The following is a 15,161-nucleotide window of genomic DNA, read 5'->3' on the forward strand; positions in this document are numbered from 1 at the left end:
TTTGGGGGGACGGCAGAACAAAGCAGTTCAGAATGTGCCGTGTTGAATGGGTTTTAATAATATTACAATTCTAACATTTATAATAACACGATAAAAGCCCGGGACGATCCATCAGCACTTCCTGACACTTGTTTGGTATCTCGTGCTAAGCAAAAGAGGCAGGCTTTGCTTTTTTAACAATTCCTGCACAGCCTTCGTCTATCTGCTCATCCAAACGGGGGATGAAACAAGACAAAGCTCCCTCTCTCTTATTTAGTCTAGGGGCAGAGAGCTGATTCATCAGCCAAAACCACTGACAAAAACCACCCTTGTTAATACCTACAATTTCATACACAGGAACATTCCTGCACCCACTCTGCTCTTCTTCTTTTTCTCCACTGTCACACAAAAAGCCTCACTTTTTCCCTCCCTTTAAAAAGCAAATAATTAAAGATTATTCCATGGCTGGTGCCAGGCAGGAAAAGTCCGGGTTTGAGGGGGATAGTGTTAGCTGAAGTCTCCCCAGGGGAGATGTGGAGACACATGCTTGCCTGTTTTAGATCATTCCACCAAAAAAAAAAAAAAGAGAAAATATATCATCTGGATTTTTTTTTTAAACGCGACAAAATGGCACGTACAGTAACTTTTCTTTCCGCATACTGTATAGTTCAATTCTTACTACAGGTAGTAAAAGTGAATATTTCCTTTAATTACTTCTCACATGTTTATCATTATTAGGGGTAATGTCTTCATGCAGCTCAAGCTAAATTCGTTGGTAAACTTGTCTCATTTTTCATTACACTGTTGTTTAAACCCACCAGTCATGCATAATTAATTAGCCACTTATTCCCTGACGAGCCGCGCCAATGGCCCTGGTATTCCTGTGCAATCGCCTGCAGGAATAGCAAACGCCAATCATCGCGGCAGCCACTTACATTAACACTGGAGAACACGTGCGAAGAGGATAACTGATTTCATGCGGATGACATATACAAATGTGTGGATTTTTTATTAATTTGATACACAACGCAGTCTTCTCCTCACTAATGTGCGAATGTCCTGTGACTGTGCTCTTCAATCTACGTCTTTGTCTTTGGCAAACAATGAGGAGAATGTATCGTTTGTCATGAGACATCTTGTGCTATTGTGGCATCCAACCTTCTGCAAACTTAGTCATTCGTTCAGCAGCTTTTCTTTTCCATTCTAATTAATGGCACCTTTTCCGGGCTGTGTTGGCTTGACCTTTAACCAACAGCTGGAGAATTTGAATTGACATTTCTTTTTAAAAGCAGTCTGTTGTGCAAAATAAAAACTTGAGAAAAGCAGTTTGCCAAATGTGCAGCATGATAGAGAAAGTTTAAAGAAGTGGATGAGTGTTTGCGATTAACAGTCGCTGCCAATGTGACATGTCATAGCTGTCAACAGGGAGAAAAACATTCAGAGGATGGAAAGAAAGATGACAAAGAACACGCGACAGACACCAGCAAAGAGACAAGCAAATAGACAAAATGACATAAAATGCGAGCCGCTTTTTTTGCCTTACAGCAGTCCATTTTGTTTGACCTAAAAGTGAGAACCACAGCTCAGTTGGTCCATGAAATCTCCCCACTTCCACTTTGAAACGCAAAGAATCAGCATATTATTCTGCATTAAATAGCCAGGCCCATAGCTAATATCCCGGAGTAGATGCTGAGCAGGCAGGAGAGCCTGAGAAAAAGGACTGAGAACATAGTGAGAGAGAGTGAGAGGAGCGGGAAAAAAAAAATCCCCTCTTTCTGTTTTCCCTGAAGAGATTGATGAAGGCCCAGTGAGATGAGAGAGAGAGGGGGTAACGCAATCCCGACTGGCGCGAGACCAACAGCAACAAAAACATTTAGATAACCGGGCTCAATAATGTAGGATTTCAATGAGGACAAAAATTACATTTCCTACAGATAACATGCCCCCTTCCCATAACACAGCCTTGAAAAGAAGTCGTGAAACCGTGTCATGCTAAACAGTGTTGCGCTGGCGTATTATGCTAGCTAGTGCTGCGTTGTCTTAACTGCATTAGTATCCTTTTACCCCACCAGAGAATGTGATTTAGGCTATGTCGCACACGTAAGAAGTTTCTTCTATAATTCTTTCCACAGCAATGCTGTTTAAAAACTCTTGAGCCACAGGTGGCGCTATAAACACAAGCAATGCTATTTTGGACGATCAAAAGCCAGAAAAAAGTAGAAGCAACAATGGGGGCGTGAGGGCAGCAGCGATCAGGTGGGGGAAAGAAATAAAAGTGGAGGAATATTTATTATGCAAAATTATGAAATAAAACTTTTTAAAGTGGCGAAGGAAAGAATTGTCACATGTGTTTCAGTTAAAAAATAGAGAAGGTAAATATGCAAACAAAACATACAGAAAGTTATAAACAAACAATATGAATCCAGAGGCAGTAATTACATTGTTATAACAACAAATTACCTCATTCCCTACCAGTAAAAACTGATACTTCTCTGTCATATAAAATGATAACTTTTTATTATCTTTTATTCAAATGAAAAAAAAAATGTTTCCAATTCTATAGAGTGAAGACCAAACTAGTTTCCTGTCTTATTACAGGCTACTGCGAGATAATTATCAGCCGATATGATGGCGCTGATACGTCTGCCATGTCTCTTTTGCATAACCATATTGCTACCTGTGACATGGTTTAAGCGCTCACCCATGTGCATGACACACAACAAGGGCCCACTCCACCTAAACACTCGGAATCCACAGCCTACTTGATCCTAGCTAGTGGTAAGGGTCACAGCCAGATTGCTATCGCCACCTCTCCTACACAACCAGCACTCACTTCCTTTCACGCCAAAGTCTGTCAAGTTGCTTACGAAGGGGAAAAGGCAGGAAAAAGTAGAGATGACGAACAGAAAGAGAGAGGAAGTCTTTGTCCTCCTCCACTTGGCTCCAGCATGTTTCCTCCTCTGGCCTGGCCCCTATTTGCATATGAAAGGCGAGCGAAGGCGTGCAAAAGGTCAAAGAAAGAGGATCCTGTCCAATAACAGGCAACAAAAACAGACCGCATCGGCCTTTGTGGCGTTGCATGTTCTCCACCATTTTACCCCCCACCACCACCAACCCACCCTCGTCCCGGGATCATTTCCATACAGCAGACGCAAAGGCTGATGATGACGGTTGATCATAAATTAGTCACAAAAGTCGAGTCGGGTCACATGGAAGTCACGGTGGCAATTTGAAGCTCTGTCAACCCCCCCTGATGCCCCCACCCTGCTTGTACCACAAGTGCTCACACATTCAAACAAACGCTCACGGTATTCACATAAAACACACCTGCTTTTCTCGTCCACAGTAACAAGGCCATATGCCAACAAATCCACCTCATTGTGGGAGCAGCAGAATTGATTGTGTGACGTTGCGCTCATTTAAATGCTACCTGAGCCACAACATTAATGCACGAGAGCTTTACAGTGAAGGGTGTCTGACACATATTGCCTTACATGACAGCTTACGTCTGCTTGTATCAGAAACGGACCTCAAAACACCGGCCTGGCATTTCCGTGCTGGCAGTTCTCGACCGACAACGGCGTCTAGAGACAGCAGGACTGAGGCAGCGGGGGGGGGTCGGATCGGGGTAGAGCATTTCATCTCCCTTTCATCTCTGTCACCCAGTCAAGCATTCAATGCCCCATTCAGCGCCCGGCCAGCATTATGCAAAATAATGCTAATCCCCTTTCCCGTGCTTTCACACTTGTATAAACTGCCGATCCTGCTTCTGAAAAGCAATTATATCAGTTTACGTTGCTGTCAAAAAACAGGATTAGCATGCAACTACTCGTAGCAATCTTTAGCCACCTTTGGCTACTATATTTGTCCACCAGGGGAGAGTAGGCTTGCTTACAAAAATGTGTCGCAATGACATATTTGTATGGAACACAAGTTTTAAAAGGCAGAACGCCATATGTTGTTTTTATGCTAGTTTGTTTGACTTGACAGAATCCCAGTCATGTCTCATAATCAGAAACAAACTCAGCGATGTCTCAGTGCCAGTCTGAGCAGACGTTACACATGTGACACACCACTGAACCGCTGTCGTCCAACCAAAGCCCCCGCCCCCGAAACCCACCCGCTACACATTGACACCACATGCAACGCACACACAGCAGACATGGGGGGGATTTTTTTTTTTTTTTTTTAAATATGCAAATGCGGGTACAAGAGAAGCGCGTGTGCAAATGGAGCCGCTTTAATCTGGACAGTTGGGCCTCTCGCACTCTAACCTTCTCATGTTTGTGTGTGTCTGGGAGGGGTGAGTGGTGAGGGTGACATCCATCCTGACTGGCAGCAGATCATGGGACATTAGTCAGCACAATTAAGCAGGTTGTCATGGCGACTAATGAAATTTGGCAAAGCGGCCAGCCAGAGATTTACATAAGCGAGCTGGTTATGTGCTCGCCATTATTCTTTCTCCCTGCCGTGGCACTACAATAGAACCACTTGTATCCCAGCCCACATACCCACCGGCGCTACAAGCCCTCCTCGTGCCTGACAATTTGCATATGTTAATATAATTAAGTGCTAATTACACTAAAACTCGCATATTCACAAGCACCCTCCCCAGGAGCTACGGAGAGGCTTGATCTTATTCCAAGTCTTTAACCCTCCTCAGTGATAGGGGGAATGTGTGTGTGTGGGTGTGTGTGTGCGTGCGCGCGCGTGAATGTGTGTGTGTTCGCTTGGTGGTGCCCCAGGCCTGACACAGGAAACCCCCCCACCAACCACCCCTACACCAAACTACCACCACCACCACCGCCGCCGCCAGCCCTCCCCTCCGTAACGCTGAGCTACAGCACACTTATTCGCTTCCTTTGCCCCTCGCAACACACACAGAAAACACAACACACACCTGATAGAGCCCAGTTGAAATTGTGCCTTCTGCCACAATTCCAATTTACCTCATACATTCAGCGTCTGTTTATGTGCGTGAGAAAAACGCTGACATCGGGTCTTTCGAGACACAGTCCAGAAACAAAAAGTGGATGGAAGTGAGTGTGTTTGTGTGTCGCCTCTGCGTTTTGATAAAGCAGGACCAGGAGGTTGCGCCTTTCACATTGTAATGGCCGTGAATCGGGAGGAAGCCAAGCGGTCGTGCTACAATTAGAGCTCCTTTGTGCCTCTTCCTCTGTCGCTTTCTCCCTCTCCTCACTTGTTTTCTCGCTCCCTATCAGGCGTGTATTTCAAAAAAAGCCTGAATAAGCAGGGAGAAAATATTTGAGAGGCTTTCCCCAACTGCACTACACTGGACACACATGTTTGCATGCACACAGCAGATGGTACAGGAAGGAGGATTAAATAAACACACACCTATAGGCGCACACGCTCCTTAATGAACGTCTGTGGGGAGTCAAAAGGCCCATTTATGACTCTCAATGAGATGGAGCGTTAGGACTGTAGTCATAATATGCTCCTCTATTCACTAATCACCACTGTGGTCATTGTGTGTCAGCATACACACATGCGCCAGATGTTGCTTGATCTTGACACGCTATTCTATGCAAATATAAAAGAGGATGAGTGAGAGGATGGAGAAATATCGTTAGAGCAAGCAGGCCGCCGTGTGGTAAGCTGCAATGTCCGCTCAGCCATGACAATTTGGATGTAGAAGCATAGGAGAAGGGGGAGGTGTGTGTGTGTGTGGGGGGGGGGGGGGTCCCTTTTGCTAATACCTGCTACTTGGATTACACAGCGTCTTATGTATTCAACCGGACTCATATTTTCTCTTTCTGCCTTTTTAGGCAAATTGGGTGTCTTTACGGTGTAAAGCAGCGATATAGCCCTCCTTACTGAAGGCCTATGGGGATTCACTGAGATGAACATTAAAATGCAGCGATAGCCTTGTTGCAAAGCTCCTCTCTCACTCTCTCTCTCTCTTTTTCTCTCTGTCTCTCTCTCTCAGCAGCAGCAAAGGCTTCTAAATCATCCAGCCTCCTCTATTAGACGGGAGACTTATTGAGGTAGAAACCATAAAAAATGAAGAAGGGAAATTTAATCCCTGAAATATTGATTTGCACATTAATATCAGATAGGCAGAGGGCAATCTAGCTGGGTGGAAATGACACATTGTCGACCCCTAGGAGAGGCTCGAGCCAATCTTCTTGCTGCATGTGTCTCGGGCCCAGGAGTTATAGGACAGACTTCCCCCCCCCCCCTTGTCTCCCTCTCGCTCTCTCCATCTCCCATCATCTCCTCCTCCCTGTAACCTCTCATCCCCCTCCACCCCTCCTCCCTGGCGTGTGCACCCTTAATGAAGGCTGCAATACTGCAAATGCATTAGCTTTTAATAATCAAGAAGCATTTTCAAGCCAACAGCTATTGTCCTCAGCCCATCTTTCACACTGTTTTTTTTTTATTATTATTCTACCCCCTCCTCATCGCTCCCTTCCACTACTATGGGTAAAATGAATACAGCGAGCTGCTTAACTAACATGCGGAGATACACGCGCAACCCTTTGATAGACCTAAGACATTGTGCAAAGGAAAAACAAAAACAAGGGACTCGCTTTTGCAAACAAACCTTAGAAAAAGGACTCATTTGCAAGACGAAAAAATAAGAGTGAGACAATAGGATCATTAACTGATGAAATCCTGTGCAATTAGAGAGACATTTCATCTCATATTGTGATTTGTATTCACCCTAATAGGCCTTTTTTTAAAAAATTGATAATTGAAATATATTCACAAAGGGATAATATATCCACTTAAAATGTGTTCAAATATAAAAATTGATCTCATTAATGTGAACAACTGAGACAAATGACTATTATTTTATTTTTTTAAAAATCAATCACCGTTAAATGGAGATGAAAACGACAGTAACATTCTGTTTCAGCAATAATGCTGCCTTGTCTTAATTCATCCCAAATCTGCAAATTGTAAGAATGTGATTTTTCAAGTAATATTCAATCGAAACAATTTAATTAATATTTGGAGTTGTATAACAAAAAGAAATTCCATCTAAGAAGTCACATACGATCTTAAATCCGTATTAAAAGACAGAAGACACGAAAATAGATTTTAGTTCAAAAAGGTTGCCCTGCATTGAAAGATACACGTTCAACACACGCGAGAACGCACGCGCGCGCGGTCACGCATAAACACACGCGCACACCCCGACTGACAGACACACACACGCACTCTCTCTCTCTCACACACACTCACACACACACTACACGGTTATAAACTCGGTTTTGAAACAGACTGTCCCCTCGGCCCTGGTGTGTTTTTTTTTCTGTGCGATCGATGACCTCCACCCAATCCCACGACCTGTCACTTGTGACCCACTTTGTGACGTCTTTTTACAAAAAAAGAGCAAACACGAATAAAACAAAACATCTGACACGTTTAAAATAAAATATAAACGGACTGGATGGTGGGTTTATTGAATATGCTCGGCTCAATTATAAATTGAGATGTAGGCTATAATTTAATTTTAAATTGCGAATACGGTATACAGTATTGTAATTGGAATGGAAGATAATGTTTTTTTAATTACATAATTGGGATAAAGAGGGTGGATCGGTCTTGATTTTCTCCGATCTTCCTCACGCTGACACCGGGGAGGTGAGTGTCCTCCCCGGGTACTCGCCATGCAATCTGCAGCGGGACAGTCGCTTCTCCCTCCGGGGCAGCTCAGCAGGAGCACACCGCTATAGTGCAAGTATGACTACTTTTTAGTGCACTTTTAAACGTAGGAGATGAACGTATGGGGTTGTACGTGCGTTTATAAAACTCGTTAATTTGAACAAAAAAGGAAGGAAATTGTGCAGTTCGTCACGTCGGTGACATCGGGATGTGCTTCCACGTGATAGACTTCCGAGGAGCGTCCAAAAATCGCAAAACGTGAGGAAGTGAAGGGGGAGTGGGATTCGTGTCCGAGAAAGCCGACAAACTGGAAAAGGCTTCACAAAAGCGGCGAGATGTTTAGTCTCGCCTCGGTGTAGCGGGACACTTGCGAGTATTTAGTCCCTAAATGCTTTGGATCAACCTTAAAAGGTCTGCCGTGGTCGCGGAGCCGTGCGTAAAGAGCACCTCTGAGGCTGGCAGTCACTCAGAGTGTCCGCAGCCAAATTGTCGGAGATGCACGGACTACACCCGCGTCCACATCCGCCTCCACTGTGCACTCGTAAAAAAAAGACTCGGCATCCAACACCTGTTCTCCAAACTGACCCGATGTCAGTGAACCAGCAGCAAGATAGATAATCGATAGGCGAGCCGTAGATGGAGCGCACACACCGAGCCAACTACTCAATAAAAGTTAAAGGAGAGAACTTACTTTCTTCCCCCTCCAAAGCCGCCACCTCCGCTCCTCTTCGCTCTTGCTCGTACAAAACAGTCACATCCAGCTCACGTAAGACAATTACAAAAAACAGGTGAAATTGAAATAATCCTCCCACTTTACGATGGGGAAAAGGGAGAGGGGTAAAAATCACAAACGTCAAGCGGTCTTAGAGTCCCTTATTTTGGTTCCGGTGGCGGTGAGACGACGTGTCGACGGGGCTGCTAACGCGGTCTCTCCTGTGGACGGAGGCTCTCCAAACGCCGAGGTTGAAAAGGAAATGAAAATCCGATATGTCTTTATTCTGCTAATTATTATCGTTTTAGCCCTGTTTTTTTAAAAAAATGGCTGATTAAGTTGAGTGCGCATGTCTTTGTGTGTCCATTTCCCGATATGCACTCTGGGAATGGGTCGAGAGACGGCGAGAGAGAGAGAGAGAGAGAGAGAGAGCGAGAGAGAGAGAGAGAAAGAGAGCGAGAGAGAGAGAGAGAGCGAGAGAGAGGGGGGGAGAGGGGAGAGAGAGGGGGAGAGGGAGGGTGCAGAGGAAGAGGAGGCGGAGAGACGAAAAATAAGTGTAATTAGTGAGTTGATCAACAGTCCGCACAATGCAAATGTGACGACCACAGAAAGTCCACGGAGAGGAAAAGAAGCGAATAAAGAAATCGAAAAGCAAAAACCAAATAAACATTTTTTATGTTATTCCCAAATATGACAATGACACACATTTGCAGGCAGAACAATGGAAGAAATAAACAGGATGGACAAGCAAAGGCGTATTTTTAAACCGATAGAATATGTTTTGCCGGGAAAATCATCATAGGAAAAAAGAGAGATTTATTATAACGCTACAACATACATCTGCGAGTAAATATAGTTTGGGTGGGGGTGTTTTTTCCAGATAAGATTAACTGAATCAAAATCACGCATGCACACAACATATTGTGAACAAAATATGTCCAAAAACAATAAACAATAAACACATTCTTACATGGGTCACAATGTGTGTGTCAAGGGGTGTGTGTGATCTGTAATATACTGTACGTACATGTGTTGCCCCCCCCAGGACCATCAAGGGGACCATGTGGGTTCACAAGAGCCAAAAGATACTGTACAAGTTCTATAACCCCCTTCCCCCGCCCCCATTCTATGATGCACAAAGTGCTCATATTGAGCGTTTCAATGCAAACTGCTTACTGTGTTTCCTCAATGTCGGCTTATAGGCGAGTGTAAGGCTTTCTTTATAGAGGAGAAAATCAAGAGATCTAGTTTGCCTTGGTGGGGGGGAAAAATCGAAACTGGGGGGTGAAGTGAACCGGGGCTTGGGATGTGATGATAAGGCTGCTTCTGGCAAGTGAACTACTTGCTCCACTTCGCAGCCATGCACGGACCGGACCGGATCCCCAAGAAGCCACACGACCCCAGGCTTGGTTATTCTGGCTCGAGACAGGTCTTTTGACACCAAAAGAGAGGAGGGAGGGAGGGAGGGTGGGGGTGTCCGTGGCTGTCACTTTCTCAACGGATCCGAGGCTACTGCTGCAGCTGCCTCCCTGTCCTCCAGGGGGGTTCGCAGCCTGCAAAAGCCGGCGACGCTGCGTGCACAGGCGGCCCCGGGAGTCCAGTGGAGACGCTCGTTTGACGGATGTTCAAGTAGCGCAACGGTGGTTTTCTTATCAAGCGTGGACCTATTCTTCATTGCATACATTAAACACCAAAACGGAGTATTACGGTATAGTTCTAAAACATCGATTTCTCCTTTAATTTCAAAGAGCATCCTTTCGCTAAACGGTGCTCTTTTCTTACCCTCCTAACGACTTTGTCGTCGTTCGTTTTATTTTTTTTATTTTTTTTATTTTCTACAATTATAAGGGGGGATAATAATTAAAAAAAGTGGATACCGCGTATCTTTAATCCCTCTCGCCTGTTCCCTGGTCTCCTTTCTCTCTGTCCGCAGACGATGCTCCTGCTCCGGAGGACCACTTTAAAATAGATCGCATATTTCCAAGACCAATATCCACAACGACAGTGTCCTCGATTCATAATTCATAATCTATCTGCAAACGCTGCTTTGATTAAATGCGTGAGTGCGCGCTAGCTGTAATGTTTAGAATAAAATCGATCTAATTTGTATTTATTTGTAAAACTAAAACATAGTCGTCAAATTTCCACCATAAGCCCAGTATTACGTTTTATTTACTTTTTCTATTGATATTAGATTGTATATTTAAAAATCGGCGGTGTTTAAAATAAAAAAAGAAATCAAATAAAATGCATGTTCTTTATTTGCTACACTCCCATTAAAATGCACATAAAATATCACGTATATCTTCTGATAAACACACTCAGTTTAGTCGTTTTAAAAGATCCACCTTGTTTGACCGATATTGCTCACGGCTGACCCACTGTGACTCACAAGAATCCGCCCAAAACACACCAAAAAGCCCACAGCTGTGACCCACTACCTGCCACATGCAGTGACCCACTGGCCAAGTCTCCCTCTCTCTCTCTTCCAGTCTCACACACACGTGCACAAATCAGCAACAAAAACAAAAATGAGAAATAAAGGCACAATCAACAATTAGGCTCTTAATAATCCATGTGTTGTAGCAAGGCACAAGGGGGGATAATCTCAAATTCGATGCATATAAATTCTCAGCATTAAATACATTTCCAAAGTTGCATCCCAACAAGCTGCAAAAATGGAAAATTACCGCTTTGATTTCAACAACATCACGTCTTCAAAAGGCTGTCGTTCACACCAACAATCAGCAGCATTCATGCGATCAAGCCATAAAAGGGAGGAAAATAAAATAAAAAAGAAAACGAAAAAAATTATAGCTTTGTCCTTATAAGCTTAAACGTTAATTCTGTGTCCCCAGCTCTTTTCACCCTAAAGCCATCAGACAGCGCTACATAAAATATGCAGTCTCAATATATGTATGTAAAAAAAAAACTTGAAATGTATTTTTTCTTACCTCGTTTAAAATCACCCATCAAAAAAAAATCACAAACACCACAAAGCCAGTGAGATGGAGGATAAATGGAGGAGGAAAGTGTAGATTCTTGGTACCTTTGGTATAAAGCATTCCGTTTTGCTGTCTTTCTCTTGCTCAGTAGCGATCCGATAATAGCATATGGAAAGTGTTGTTCAAAATGCGCACATTTGGCACATTGTCATTGAGAGCAGAGGAGCAGTGATGCGCTGCTCCAACACGGGAAATGAGTTGCGGATTGGACGCAGCCCGCCTCGGTGCCGACTTATCCCACTTTAATTTAATATTCCGCAATCACACACACTAGTGATGGCATATAATTCAAGGAGAAATTCACAGGGAAGGAAATGCTTTGTGTGAGTGTGCGTGTGTGTGTGTGTGTGTGTGCGTGCGTGCGTGCGGGTGTTTTTACACCACTTTATTTGATTAAGGAGAGGAAGCACATATTGTATTTTTTTTTTCATTTTAACCCCAATCACCCTTGAGCCAGTATAATACCTTTTACTAATATTTTCATTTTTTAAAATTAATTATTCAAAAATATATTTAAACATAAAAACAACAAACCAGACGTGTTTGCGCTTCATCGTCACACTGGAATCAGTCCTAACACAAAATCGAGACCCATAAACGCTTGTTTGTAAAACACTGAACCCAAAATCAATGTATTGGGACATTTCGATCGATTATATAAACGAAAATCCATACGCAACATGAGACCGGTATCAGCCCACTCTTCCGCTCCACTTTGAGAGAGAGAGAGAGAGAGAGAGAGAAAGAGGGGTGGGGGGAACTTGTAGTGTCTGCACTGAAAACAAAGAGTACCAATGCAGACCTTTGCCTCGCTCTTTCTGATCACAGCTTAGCCAACAAGCCCCAAAATGGACACCCCACTTTTGTCAGGGTCCCTTTTGATTGTGATCAGCACCCCCCAAACATGGCACATTTCAATGCCTTGCAACTGCATCTATGCGTTTCTTAATTGGGTAAATTAAGTCTTGAAACTGAACCATGTCTGCAAAGCATAGTGAGGATTTTGGGAGTCCCCCTTTTTTTTTTTTTTTTTTTTTTTTTTTTTAGGGGGTCAACCGCAGACTTGGAAGTACTTCCAGATGCCCGCTGATAGTGCCCCACACTGATGACAACAATTAAGACAGGAAAATGCCCCAATCAAAGGGGGGCACACTGGATTACATTGCATTTTAGGGGTCAAGGGGAATCATCCCCCCCCCTCCACAGCCGCCAACCCCCCACTCCCTTTCCCTTTGTTTTCATAGCAAATATCACATTTCAGCATCATGTAACCTATGAATGCAACAATCATGCACTGGCGGGCCAACACAATCAGGTATGCAAATGCACAAATGGAGTGCCCGCTTGTGCACTGTCAGATGATGATGATGATGACATTGCATAAAATATATTAATATGCAACATGATATGGAGATGTGTGTGTGTTTGTGTTGGGTTGGGGAGGGGAGAGGGCGTTGAGGCTGCTTGTAAAATGAGGTGCCAGTCATGTAAAATTTACATGGGACCACAGCTGTTTGGGCTCGGCAGAAAGGAGAGGAAGGGGTTGGGAATCAGAAGGTGGAGGGTCCACACAGCCCCCCAGTTTCTCTCTGTTTATTTTATAAGTGCAAATCAATGGCCTCAACCTGGCTTTCAGACCAAGCAAGGCAGCCTGCCATGTTGACGGCGTGGAGGAACATGTGTCATGCCGACGTGGAGGAAATAGGAAGAAGGCGTTAGGGTCACTGAGCAGAGGTCGCCCCCTCCTGATTTTTTTTTTTTTTTTTGTGCCTCCCCTCACGAGAGGATATGAACACAGGCAGGAAGATCCAAAGCACCACCAGCGATTCCTTTTGAGCTTCACCTCGGCCTCCCGCCCTCCTCCCACTTGGCCCTTTGCTCCTGCCATCTTTTTCATTGTTGATCTCTTTTTAATAGACACGCGTCCGGTCACTGTCCTCCATATATGGACTGGGGGAGAAGCGAGGGGGGGGGGGATCCAAAAAGAAGTACCCCCAAACGCCCCCGCGTGATGCCCCAACACACACAACCACTTCCACAGCGAATCCTATTGATTATCACTCAGGCACATGCAGTTATAGAGCCGTAATACGGCAGTAGATGGGTGCAATAGCACCTGCATGATCCCTGTTCAAGGCAAGGAGCGAAAGCCAAAGTAGAAACTGGAAATATCTTGACAAACATATTTGAACATGTCATCCAGAAATAAAACAAATACAAAACAAATAATGTACTTTTCGCAATGCAATGAAAACAATAGGAGGAGATGACATGAGAAGGCCCAGCCTTATGGAAGTAAGACTCTATATGTTGTCACACGGCTTATTAGAGTGCTTCCTTCATGACAACCCACAAGCTTGAACATGTCAATTTGGTGGTCCGAGAGGTCCTTTTAGATCTCAGACTCTCTCTAGGGGACTGTCACCCCTGCACTTTTCCCACCCCATCATCCATTCATCCATGCCCCCCCCCTCCACCTCTCTCACTCACACTTTCTCTTCCATTACACTCAGTGGGCCACCCCAATGCTGCAAATAACCTGGTCAGTACCGAGAAGTCTATTTGACATCAACACATTGACATCCCGGCATCAGATTAATGCCGTGAGGTCTGAATTTCACCGAATTTGGATTTATGGCGAGAAATGTACTAAAGGTGCATATGATTATACATTAACGAAGGCATCAGTGTGCCTTCAAGGGGATTAAAAAAAGTAATAGTCCAGAAACATTGTCAAAAAAAATCATATATATTATTACTGTCAGTTGATTAACATTTTTCAACTAATTAACTGCAAAATTTTCCATAATTGATTTTCGAAGCTTGAAACACTTATCTATTTGAATAAAATCTTGGAATTAACATGGGGGGGGGACAAAAACATTAAGTATATTTTCATTCAAAGACTTTTCAAATAGCTTTCCTTGAGTCTTGAATGTATTTATTTTTATGTAAAATACTACTGTTGAATGATATGCCCAAGATGTAAAACAAATAAACAAATATGTTATTTAAACTTGGCTTTGCCAACTGCAATATTTTGTGTATATATATATATATATATATATATATATATATATACACATGTGTGTGTGTGTGTACGCGCTTGTGTCGGTGTGAAAAAAATTCTATTTGCATCATGGGAAAAAAAAACTGGTCAGAAACGATGACGTTTCCAGTGATGCTCCAAAGCACTTGTAGGCTTCATCGCACTGTTAAAATAAAGTCTGCATGAGGGCTCTTCACCTGGCTGCAGAGAGGCCGTCATTAATTTCAACACATGACCTGAGTTCAAGCAATCATTCACATTGCTGTGACCAAGCCTTAGGATGTATTTACGCATCAATTTGATTCATAATAATTTATTATTTTAGGCCATTGTATTTTTCGATAACATGATAGTCCGTTTTCATACTTGCAAAATTGGTTTATGAAGGTTAACAAAATTTACGTGATCAACAGCAACAACGGCAAAGTGAATTTGCACACTTCCACTACTACATCACTTTTATATTTGCCAATATGATTCTATAATACAACAATATATGTAATATGTTTTATTAGATTTAGGGAGAAACCAACTTCTTTGGGTAAAAGAGTAAACAGATTTTGCTATGAAAAAAAACAAGCAGCGGATAGGAGTGGAAGCAACTCCTCAACACACGCAAACATGAACCCTGTTATGTTTTCAATTTGGGTTGAAATGCAGACATTTTCCCCGGTTGCATAACTGAGTTCTCCCTTCAATTAAATGCTATTCCTCCCAAACAAAATGTCACAATCATTGCACACAGTGCAGTTCACCAGTGATTTGTTCTGAAAGCTATGTG

The 15,161-nt window shown here is 43.4% G+C and overlaps 1 protein-coding gene across 2 annotated transcripts in view; it reads right to left on the bottom strand.

Moving 5' to 3' along the window:
* The window catches only part of zfhx4 (zinc finger homeobox 4), a 77,872-nt gene extending 66,355 nt beyond the window's left edge, over window positions 1-11,517 (bottom strand). The window contains exon 1 of one of the 2 annotated variants that reach the window (XM_088282854.1): window positions 11,376-11,517. The gene's annotated coding sequence lies outside the window, so the exon portion shown is untranslated. Of the gene's footprint in view, window positions 1-8,305; window positions 8,682-11,375 lie in introns of those variants that run through there. The other variant, XM_088282853.1, reaches the window with a different exon arrangement.
* Between the last annotated feature and the right edge of the window lie 3,644 nt (window positions 11,518-15,161).

Source organism: Idiotropiscis lumnitzeri, chromosome 19 (genome assembly GCF_059441095.1).
Source record: "Idiotropiscis lumnitzeri isolate Australia: NSW breed Sydney's pygmy pipehorse chromosome 19, RoL_Ilum_1.0, whole genome shotgun sequence".
Classification (NCBI taxonomy): domain Eukaryota; kingdom Metazoa; phylum Chordata; class Actinopteri; order Syngnathiformes; family Syngnathidae; genus Idiotropiscis; species Idiotropiscis lumnitzeri.